Source organism: Oryctolagus cuniculus, chromosome 19 (assembly GCF_964237555.1).
Source record: "Oryctolagus cuniculus chromosome 19, mOryCun1.1, whole genome shotgun sequence".
Classification (NCBI taxonomy): Eukaryota; Metazoa; Chordata; class Mammalia; order Lagomorpha; family Leporidae; genus Oryctolagus; species Oryctolagus cuniculus.
Window position 1 is genome coordinate 61198709 of NC_091450.1, and position 12026 is coordinate 61210734.

General features: G+C 46.0%; 1 pseudogene; it reads left to right on the forward strand.

Moving 5' to 3' along the window:
- The window catches only part of LOC127489816 (26S proteasome regulatory subunit 10B pseudogene), a 59414-nt pseudogene extending 47598 nt beyond the window's left edge, over positions 1-11816 (forward strand).
- The last annotated feature ends 210 nt before the right edge of the window (positions 11817-12026 follow it).

Below are 12026 nucleotides of genomic sequence, written 5' to 3' on the forward strand. Positions count from 1 at the left end.
GTCTTTTCCCAGAAATCTTTGCCTATGCCAGTGTCTTTCAGTTTTCCCCAATATTCTCTAGTAATTTGATGAGATTGGGTTTAGATTTTGTTCCCTGAACTATTTTTAGTTTCTTTTTTAATAAGGTGTATAGTATGGAACTTCTTTCATGGTTCTGCATATAGAGGTCCAGTTTTCTGAGGACCATTTTTTGAAGAAACTGTCCTTTGCAATTGGAATTAACCTTTAGCTCGTTCTTCCAAGATAAATTGACTGTAGATGTGTGCAATGATTTCTGGAGTTTCTTCTTTGTTCCATTGTTCTATATGTCAATTTTTTAACTATACCAGTTGTTTTGATTGTAACTGCCCTGTTCTGTGTCTTGCAATCTGTTATTGTGATGATTCAAGTTTTGTTTATGTTGTATAAGATTGCGTTCACTCTTCGGATGTTCTGTGTTTCCATATGAATTTTAGCATTGTCTTCTCTCCATCTGGACAAAATGTCATTTGACCTTTCTTTGGGATCCCATTGTGTCTCTAAATTGCTTATGGTAGAATTGAAATTTTCATCACGTAAATTATACCAATGAATGAACTTGGAAGATTTTTCCACTTTTTAGTATCTTCTTCCATTTCTTTAATGTTTATTAATTTTCATTGTAGACATCTTCATGGATATGAAACTGGACGCAGAGTTGACGCTGAAGTTCAGCTGCCGAGTCATCTTCCATTTCTAGAGACTGCTCGATTTCCTGCTAAACACACTTGGGGCTTCTTCCTGGAGAGGAGCAACTGGTGAGCAGACATGACCACCTCATGTTTGCATCAGCCTTGGGGCCCAAGGGAAAGAGTAGGGAAGGGACACCACTTTCCCTGCGGCTGGGCGGGTCATGTGGACAGTGAAGTTGACTTTCATCCCGTGACAGGGAGGATCAAATGGAGTAGCCCCAGAGGTTGAGGTAAAAGAAATGTGGGGGCCAGCGGGGTAGAGGAGAGTTAGGTGCAATGAAGATGAGGGCACTTGGATGTTGGGGAATGAGTTCCCCCTAGTTTTGCAGTGAATCAGGTGTCAAAGAATGTGGTAAGAGGAGGAATATTGGGGCATCCAGGCAATGAGAGGGAGACCTGGGAGGAGAAGTGTGTGCTGTTGCCTCAGAGTACAAAACACCAAAAGTCTGTTTTTGAGGGATATGGAAATAAAAGTTTGGGTTTTAGAATTCATGGTTAAGGATGACAAGATTGCAAGGAATCTCTGCTGGGGGGGGCTGATAAGGGTAAATGCCACAGAAGAACTTGGGACATGCAAGGCACTTGGGAGTTGGGGGCTGAAATGAGGTAATTTCTTTATGTCATCATCTTTTGATAGATAGGGGAAATGGAAGGATTATATAGAGGAAGTCAGGTGACTTTCAGCAGAATTGTAACATGAAGGAGGGTTAGGTCAACTTATAAGAACTAGTGGAGTATCAGAGTGTTAGACCCGGGAGAGGGTCTGGGGAGCAACCTTAGGAAAAGTGAGGGAAGGGAAATGGGTGGACTGGTAGAGGGAAGTTCAGAAGGGATGGGGAATGGATGCTGAGTTAATCAGGGAATTCAGATAGCATCTGCAGAACACTGCGAGATGGAGAAGATGTTATCTGAAAGAAAACTGGGTTGAGGCCGGCGCCGCGGCTCACTAGGCTAATCCTCCGCCTAGCGGCGCTGGCACACCGGGTTCTAGTCCCGGTCGGGGCGCCGGATTCTGTCCCAGTTGCCCCTCTTCCAGGCCAGCCCTCTGCTGTGGCCAGGGAGTGCAGTGGAGGATGGCCCAGGTGCTTGGGCCCTGCACCCCATGGGAGACCAGGAAAAGCACCTGGCTCCTGGCTCCTGCCATCGGATCAGCACGGTGCACCGGCCGCAGCGCACCGGCCGCGGCAGCCATTGGAGGGTGAACCAACGGCAAAAGGAAGACCTTTCTCTCTGTCTCTCTCTCTCACTGTCCACTCTGCCTGTCAAAAATTAAAAAAAAAAAAAAGAAAACTGGGTTGATAAGGGGCTTGGAAACATGGAGACCCTTTCTTAGGCTGGGAATGATTTTTGTGGCTTGTAGTCTACTTGTAGACGTCAGAATTCGGAAGAGGACTCTCTCTTGATAAACGTGTGCTTCTTGGCTTTTGAATGTGTCTGTTATTCGCTCACATTCGTTCTTGTTATTTATCTAATACTGAATGCTTCTTGAACATCCTTGAGAAAGTTTGTGGAAAGAGGGTGATTGTCGTGATGGGTGTTTTTCATATCCTTCTAGGCAGCTCTGCTTGAAAGCTGCTGCTTTCATGATGTTTTTGTTCTTATTATTTTGGGGTGCTAGGGATGGCTTGAGTCCTAAAGGATTTAAACAGAAAGAGTACGGTATGAGCTCTTGGAATAGCTTCCCAATTTGTTGGAATTCAAACTTCATGATACTTCCTATTCTACAACTGCTTTTTTTTGCCAACTCAGATATTTCCAGTTGCTTTTAGAGTCCCTAAACTGTGTCTCTGTGTCAGACTGTGACATTTATTAGGAAGGCGCATTCTTCCTTAAGTGTTACTTAAATGATGTGTCATTCTTTACAATGCAGTGTTATTTGGTATTTTTGAGTAATATATGTTCAGAATTATATAGCTTACTCTTTTTTAATGATTTATTTTATTTATTTGAAAGACAGAATTACAGAGAGAGGTAGAGACAGAGAGAGGTCTTGCATCTGCTGGTTCACTCCACAGATGGCTGCAACGGCCGGAGCTGGGCCAATCTGAAGCCAGGAGCCAGGAGCTTCTTCCAGATCTCCCACATGCATGCAGGGGCCCAAGGAGTTGGGCCATCTTCTACTGCTTTCCCAGGCCATAACAGAGAGCTGGATTGGAAGAGGAGCAGCTGGGACTAGAAGCAGTGCACATATGGAATGCCAGTGCGTTAGCCATGACTTTAACCTGCTGCGCCGGCCTCTGTATCTTACTCTTACTTTTAGATTATTTCTATAGAAACATTTTCATACTTATATTTTCATAAAGTCCTAGAATTTTCCACATACACAATGTTACTAATGTGCAGGTTGTGTCTTTCGTTTTCTCTGTAGTGTGAGTACTTTTTTTTTTTCTATAAGTTTCCATTAAACATCGATATTGTGTCCATTGGATGCGTGTATATGTTTAGGGTCAAAAAATTCTTCAATATAATTTATAAACTAATTTAAAAATAAACCACATTCCCTTTTCTCTGCTTTCCTTCTAACATTGTCTCTCCCAGAGTCCCCTTCCATCCCTCCCTCCTTTCTTGCCTCATTTCCTTCTTTTTCCTTCCTTCCAGTTTCAGATAATATATTTTAAATTTATATTACAGTAATAAGGCTAATAAGTTTCAGAAGTAAGAACAGGTGTGCCGGTGCTGTGGTATCCCACAGGGGAGTCAGTTCAAGTCCTGTCTACTCCATCTCTCATCCAGCTCCATGCCAATGTGTGTCCTGTTGCCAGTGAGGAGTGTGCCTGTGCCTGGCGCTTTGACCCAGAAGTGCACCCGCAGGTGCCGCCACTTCTGCCCTCGATGCACTGGTGGGAGTCAGAGCCATGTCTGCTCCTTCCCAGAGCCTTGAGGAGCCGCCTTCAACGCTGGTGGCTGAACCTGAGGAGACCCAGGGCCCCCCCAGGCTCAGGCCGGGATCAGGTGAGGCTACGGCCTGAGGCGGCCGCATCAGTTTCCTTGGGCTTCTGGAAACTTCCAGACGCGGTCCTCTGCTTCAACCCCTACCTGAAGACTACACTTCGGGACTCAGTTCCTGTTCCTGAGGAACAGAAATGCTCTTTGTGTGGGGAGTTTGGCGCGGTGGCCTTCCTGTGATGGGGTAGTCGTGGCCTGGGGTGCAGAGCACGGGGAGGGGTGTGTGTAGGGTGTAGCTGGGATAGAAGGTGGAGGAGAGGAGAGGGTCAAAGGGGAAGCAGGAGGAGAGAGGAAGTGGGGAGAATGAAAGTGGAGAGGCGAGGGAGGGAGGGGAGAAACACATGTGGGGGAGAGGAAAGGAGGGGGAGAGTGACAGGAGTCCCAGGGCTTGTGTGTGGGAGGGGGATTGGGAGGGGAAGAACTTTCCCCAGGGCTCTGGGTCCATTTGGGGGGTTTTCTGTGCCTGGCCAGAAGTAGCCTTGGCTAGCTGTGTCTGTCGAAGAGGCCTTGACTGACAGCCTCTCTGCTCCGGGTTGTTCGGCAGCATAAGGGATGTGTGTAGGAACACGGGGACATGGGGCGCTCGAATTAATTGGCACATAATCCGGTGAATTTTCACAGACTGCACACACAGAGGAGAAAGCAGAAGCTTAGAGAAATGCCAAGAATCCCTCAGTGCCCTGTTCCAGCCTGCCCCAAGATTCTGACACCTCACAGTAAGTACTAGATATTTTATTCTATTTAAAGAATGGTTTGCAAAGCAGAGTTCTAGATGAGGCAGGGGGGGAGAGATCTTCAGGGTATGGGTTCACACTGCAGGTGGCTACAATGGCTGGTGGTGGGCCATGCCGAAGCTAAAGCCATGTACTTTATCTAGTACTCCAGTGTGGGTTCAGGAACCGACGTCCTCGGGCAACTTGAGTTTGTGTAACACACTACCTGTATATGTAAAGTGCTTATCCCTTTTATCACCATTTATTTGCTAAATACCGATATCATGTATAAGACTGTGAGCTTGTCCAGGGCAGGACTTTGTCTCTCTGCTTTCATTCCTATAGTCCCTGGTACACAGTTGGAATTCAGCTTATGCAGAACTAACAATGCACTCACTGTTGGATCTTGGGACAGGAACTGTTGGTTATAGAAAGGTCTGTTTACAGCAATAAAGGTAGGAGGGCCAAGAAGGGATGTTTAAGAGAATCAGCATTAATGAAGCACTTTCAGTGGTCAGGCTTCTTAATGTACCATTGTCTCATTTCTAAATAACAACACAAGGAGGGGAAGCAAGAGTTTTATTTAATTATACAACATTGTCCTGTCTAATCCTCTTCAAAACTCTGTGAGGAAGGTACCACTGATACCCTTTTAAATATGAGTTAAAGGAAGTGGGAACCAGCCCTAGGCCATATATAGATATCAGTGAAGTTCCAGTTTAAATCCTGCTGTGCTTGCCCCTCCTGGGCTGCAGGGTGTGGGCTAATGTGAGAGGTGAGTGTGTGAGGAGGGTCCTGGAGGTGCAGTGCAACTTGCCTGCTGGGAGTGTCTCTGCAGGGCCAAAAGCCTTGACCTTTCAGGGTTGCCTGGATTTCAGCTTGGGCTGTCTGGAGTTGAGATTCTGAGGGCAGGAGTGTGGTGGGTCTTGCCAGTTCCCGCCTTCCTTCTCTGAGCAAAAAAGTAGCTAAGATGAGGCTGAGGGCCCTGTGAGTCCCTGCCCCACAGGCAGGTGCAGTGGGGGCCTGGGCTGTGCTTGCTAGCACAGGTGCCTCTGCCACACTTGATCTTGTGGCGGTTGCAGTGATTAGTAAAGTGGGTTCTTTGCAGACCCCAGGGAAGTGGCATTTCTCAGCTTCCCAGTTCCACGCGTGGTATGATGGCATGCCCCTGAGGGATCAGTGGGAACTATGCACAGGCATCTAAAGATAGGAGAACATAGTGATTGTTAACTAGCCTCAGGCTGGCGGCTGTGCTGGGTTAGTGAGGAGTCCCCGGCCAACCCCCACAGCACCTTCAGGCAGAAGTGCTTTGTTCATCGCTGTGTTACTTTATTGCTTTCTGTCCCTGAGTTACAGCTACCCCGAATGGCTTAGAATTTTCTCAAGCATGTAATTAGAGGAGTGGCTGTGAATCTAGGAAACAGTTTGGTCTTACTAAGGTAATCATTAAAAGTCCCTGAAAAGCATTTGTAGGTCAATTTTTCACTAATTTTTGCTCACTGTTTCCTCCGGTTTGTTACTCCTCTTTGTGAATCGCCTCCCCGTACCTCCCCATGACATGGTCATCTTGGAATTCACTTTGGAAATGAAGAGCATGTCTACCTCTCTGGGTTCCACTTTGGTGAATGTCACAGGCAATCCCTTCTTTACCAGTTGGGCGGTTCCATGCATGGTATTTCATGAGCACATGAACATTTTGTCTTGCTGAAGGAGGCTTGTTGGCGTTTATCCAGTGAATACTGTGTATCAGTGGTTGTGAACCCTTCTTCCTCTGAGACCTTGGAACTAATTGGGGTGGTTCTGTGTGCCTGGTTAATGACGTTTCCCTCTTTGGTAACAAGGAGTGATACAGTTAGAAGCATACAGGCTTGGCTCTGTTCACACCAAGCATTTTTAAACAAACTAGCCTTTCTAAAAAGTCCAGCATGCAGACCCTCCCAGTGAGGGTTGTGTACGTGAGATGAGGTTCTCTTGGCTCTGGTGTTTTGAGATGTTTGGACCTCGTGTCATCTGAGGACATTGGCATCCAACCATCTGGCATCCAACCATCTCAACAACTAATGAAATTGATCATTTTAGCAAACTGTTCTTATTTATTCATTTGTTATCTTTAGAACTCAAAAGTTTGGAGCTTTGCTTTAGTTTCAAATGATGCTTACCTTATTTCTAAGTCTGACAAAATGCATACAGACTCTCTCATTGAAATCAGATGCAGTTTAAGGGTCTGTTTTATAAGCTGTTTGATAGAACAGGTCTGTTTGTGTCTTCAATGAATGAAGAAAGGTGAAAATATTAAAAGATATGACTGTCCTTTTTTTAAAAGTTTTCTTATTTCTTTGAACGGCAGAGTTAACAGAGAGAGGAGGAGAGACACACAGAGATCATCCAACTGCTGGTTCACTCCCCAAATGACCCCAATCGCCGGGATTGGGCCATGATAAAGCCAGGAGCTTCCTCTGGGTCTCCCATGTGGATGCTGGGGCCCAATCACTGGGGCCATCCTCTGCTGCTTTCCCAGGTGCATTAGCAGAGATCTGAATTTGAAAGTGAATTAGCCAGTGGGTCTCAAACCAGCACCCAAATGGGATGCCTCAGGCAGAGGCTTAACCTGTTGGGACACAATACCAGCCCCATGACAGTTTTTTATGTATGTCCATCAAAATCTATTTGAAACATGACAGCATGTTCACTTTCAGTTTTCAAAAAACCACATGCACAGAGGAACAAATGCACACACAGCACTGTAGCCAGGCAGCCACAGAGTGACACAGTCTCAAAGTCCCATGTGCACGCATGCAAGGCTGGCTGTGCTCGTTGGGTTTTCCAGCTTCCTGCGGAGGAGCAGTAATCCCCATAACTTAAGCCCAACCTCTTATTTCTTTGGGCTGGGGCAAGGGGATTCATGAGAACTAGATCAGAATGAATGCTAACTCACATTACTCATTAGCAGTTCTCTTTGGTGTATACCTTAGTTCCTTTATACCATTTTAAGGTGAACATTCACTAGCAGCACATGTGCAAAGTTGTGCAGCCAGCACTGGCATCTGATTCCAGAACTTTCTTCTCACTCCTCAACCCCCAAGATACATCGTCGGCTGTCACAGACAACTTGACAAAAGTAAGCTGAATCCAGGAACAAGAGCTTCTTTGGATATGACTACACTAAGTATCATGAGAGATTTGCCAGGAGTGATGGATTCACTGGTTTACAATATGCCTCATGGGAACCCAGGGAATGTTTTCTACTCTGAGATTAGAGGGCTGTCAGATCCAATTTAAGAGAGGTAATAGAATTACCTCTTAAAAACCTAGAATTATCCCAGCATGTAGGAGTAATACCTCCAAAAGGCTGTTTGTTATATGGAACTCCAGGCACAGGAAGAATGCTTTTGGTGAGAACTGTTGCTAGTCAGCTGGATTGTAACTTCTTAAAGGTTGTATCAAGTTCTATTGTAGACAAATAGATTGGTGAAAGTGCCTGTTAGATCAGAGAAATGTTTTATTATGCCAGAGACCGACCATCAAACATGCATCATTTTTATGGATGAAATAGATGTGATTGGTGGTCGTCGGTTTCCTGAGGGTACATCAGCTGACAAATTAAGAGAACTTTAATAGAGTTGCTAAATCAAATGGATGGGTTTGATACTCTGCATAGAGTTAAAATGACCATGGCTACAAACAGACCAGATACACTGGACCCGGTTTTGCTACGTCTGGGAAGATTGGACAGAAAAATACATATTGATTTACCACATGAACAAGCGAGGTTAGATATATTGAAAATCCACACAGCTCCCATTACAAAACATTATGAAATAGATTATGAAGCAAGCATGAACCTTTTAGATGGCTTTATTGGAGCAAACCTAAAGTATTTGTACTGAAGCTGGTATGTTTGCAATTCGTGCTGATCATAATTTTGTAGTACAGAAAGACTTCATGAAAGCCATCAGAAAAGTGGGTTATTCTGGTTGGCACCATGGTTCATTAGGCTAATCCTCCGCCTGCGGCACCGGCACCCCGGGTTCTAGTCCTGTTTGGGGCGCTGGATTCTGTCCCGGTTGCTCCTTTTCCAGTCCAGCTCTCTGCTGTGGCCCGGGAGTGCATTGGAAGATGGCCCGAGTCCTTGGGCCCTGCGCCCACATGGGAGACCAGGAGAGGCACCTGGCTCCTGCCTTTGGATCAACGTGGTGTTCGAGGCCGCAGTGGCCATTGTGGGGTGAACCTAAGGAAAAAGGAAGACCTTTTTCTCTGTCTCTCTCTCTCTCACTGTCCACTCTGCCTGTCAAAAAAAAGGTGGGTTATTCTAAGAAGCTAGAGTCTAAATTGGACTACAAACCCGTATAATTTACTGTCAGTTTTTTGATTTCTGCATGGCAGACATTGGCTTAATGTAAAAATAAAGCTAAGCAAACAATGTGTGTACTGGCAATGATCTCATTAAAAATAAGAGTAAAATATGTATGAGTAACATAAATTAGTATATAAGTCAGTGACTCCACTTTTAGGATGGGTACAGAAGAAATCGGTATGTTGTTCATGTATTTATTGCAGCAGAAATTAGAAAACAAGAATGTGTTGAAGCTTTTCATATTTGCTATGTGAACATTTTGTAAAACATTGAAAATGGTCTGGGAGTAGTACAAGAGAGTATTTCTTATGATTTATATCATTTGAGTATTAATTTAGATAGGCTATGGGAGGAAGTGAAACATCAGACCTTTGATATTTAAGATCCTCCATAATATGTTGCATTAATAGTCTTTTTTTGACAGGCAGAGTTAGACAGTGAGAGAAAGAGACAGAGAGAAAGGTCTTCCTTTACATTGGTTCACCCCGCAAATGGCTACTATGGCTGGCGCACTGCGCTGATGCGAAACCAGCAGCCAAGTACTTCCTCCTGGTCTCCCATGTGGGTGCAGGGCCCAAGCACTTGGGCCATCCTCCACTGCCTTTCCAGGCCACAGCAGAGAGCTGTTCTGGAAGAGGAGCAAGTGGGACAGCATCCGCTGCCCCAACTAGGACTAGATTGCCGGTGCCATAGGTGGAGGATTAGCCAAGTGAGCTGGGCGCCGTCCAATATTAATAGTTTTTCAAAACTGTTACTTAGGAACCCAAGAATCTGCACAATAAATTTGATTTCACCACCAAAATGTATCTTCAACCTGCCTATATCTGCCACCACTCTAAGCCAAGGCAAAGCTGAACTCTGTTCTTGCATGGCTCATAGAGCAAGTGCCTACATAAATTCTGTACCCTGGATGCCACAAATGCCTGGTTATAACCCCAACCGTAGCCCATCCCACCATAATTCTCTTGACTGAATTCAGTGACCTCTGAGCTGATTTCTTCTATCAGTAATCTTTTCCTCTGTAATATGTTTTCCACTCAGCATCCAAAGAAATCTTTCTATACAAATGTATTTTTAAAATTGTTTGAAAGGGAGGGAGCTGGTTGGGAATGGATAGGAGGGAGAGAGGAGAGAGGATGGAGGACAGAGGACAGAGGACAGAGGGGAGGGGAGAACAGAGGACAGAGGGGAGGGGAGAGGGAAGCAGGGAGAGGAAAAAGGGGAGGGAGGAGGGAAGAGGGGATAGTAGAGAGGGAGATTCTCCATCCACTGGTTTATTCTACAAATATAACCCTGTGACTTGACTCCTTGTGTGTGGCTGCCTACTTTGTGCTATCCTTGATGGATTCTTTGTACTTCTCTTCCTTCTCTCTTACTTGTGCATTACCTATCATTTCAGACCACATCTGAAATGCTTTGCTCCTTTTGGGCGCCCCATTTCTCTTGAGGTGATCTTACTGTTGTGGCTTCAACCAATGTTTCTATGAGACTACCTTCCAAAGTAGTGTCTCCATCATCAGCCTTCACCATGAGATCCAAATCTCCATTGCCACCTGCCTGTTAGAGACACACACTTGAGTGTCTTGTGGGTACCACAAACTTCCTCTTCCCTTTTTTTTTTATTTTTTATTTTTTAATTTTTTTAATTTTTTTATTTTTTACTTTATTTTATTTTTTGACAGGCAGAGTGGACAGTGAGAGAGAGAGACAGAGAGAAAGGTCTTCCTTTGCCATTGGGTCACCCTCCAATGGCCGCCGCGGCCGGCGCGCTGCGGCCGGCGCACCGCGCTGATCCGATGGCAAGAGCCAGGAGCCAGGTGCTTTTCCTGGTCTCCCATGTGGTGCAGGGCCCAAGCACCTGGGCCATCCTCCACTGCACTCCCTGGCCACAGCAGAGAGCTGGCCTGGAAGAGGGGCAACCGGGACAGAATCCAGCGCCCCGACCGGGACTAGAACCCGGTGTGCCAGCGCCTCTAGGCGGAGGATTAGCCTAGTGAGCCGTGGCGCCGGCCAATTTTTTTTATTTTTGACAGGCAGAGTGAATAGTGAGAGAGAGAGAGACAGAGAGAAAGGTCTTCCTTTGGCTGTTGGTTCACCCTCCAATGGCCGCCGCAGCTGGCGCGCTGCAGCCGGCGCGCTGCGGCCGGCACACCGCGCTGATCCAATTGCAGGAGCCAGGTACTTATCCTGGTCTCCCATGGGGTGCAGGGCCCAAGTAGTTGGGCCATCCTCCACTGCACTCCCAGGCCACAGCAGAGAGCTGGCTTGGAAGAGGGGCAACCGGGACAGAATCCGGCGCCCCGACCGGGACTGGAACCCGTTGTGCCGGCCCCACAAGGTGAAGGATTAGCCTAGTGAGCCATGGCGCCGGCCTCCTCTTCCCTTTAAACCTGCTCCACACATTGCACTGGATCTCTGCAGTGGTGGCTCCATCTGACTTGCCTTCCAAGTTGGAAAGCTTGGCAGCACCCTCTTTCCAACCATCTGTCTCCTAGTAGTCACCAAATCAATACCAGTGGTGTCTCAGGACCTACACAAGCACTCAGACCAAAGCTGAACATCTGCTGATAACTATTACTTCTGTCTGCATTCTTTCTTCCAGGCTTTTTCTGCTTTAGGCCTGCATACCACCTGCATTTTCCTAGAAATCACAGGTGACTCTGTCTGATCTTTTCTCATCTCTTGCATACTTGCCAAAGCCCTAATCCCTTAGAGGGGATTCCAAGGCCTCATTCTCAGGTCTGTTCACAACTTCCTATTCCAAGCCGCCCTCCTCCCAAACAGCCCCTGCTTCTGTCATGCCAGACTTGTCATGGTTCTGCATATAGGCAGTCACTACTTGATGTTCCTCAATGTTTTCAGCTTGAGAAACTCCTAGCCATGTTTCAAGATATCCAACTCAAGGGACTTCCTTCTCTTTGATACTTTTCTCTCATTCCCCCAGGCAGAGCTATCGTATCCAGAGCTTCTGTAACACACTACCTGTATACATAACGTACTTAACCCATTTTATCACCATTTTTTTGCTAAATACCCATATCTTGTATAAGACGGTGAGCTTGTCCAGGACAAGACTTTGTCTCTCTGCTTTCATTCCTGTAGTCCCTGGTACACAGCTGGTGTTCAGATATGCAGAACTAACAACACACTCACTGGTGGGCCTTGGGACAGGAAGTGATGGTTAATGAAGGGTCTGGTCACAAGAACAAAGGTAAGATGGACAAGAAAGGAGATTGTAACAGAGTGGCATTCATGAAACCCTTTCTTTTTTTCCAACTTTTATTTAATAATTATAAATTTTCG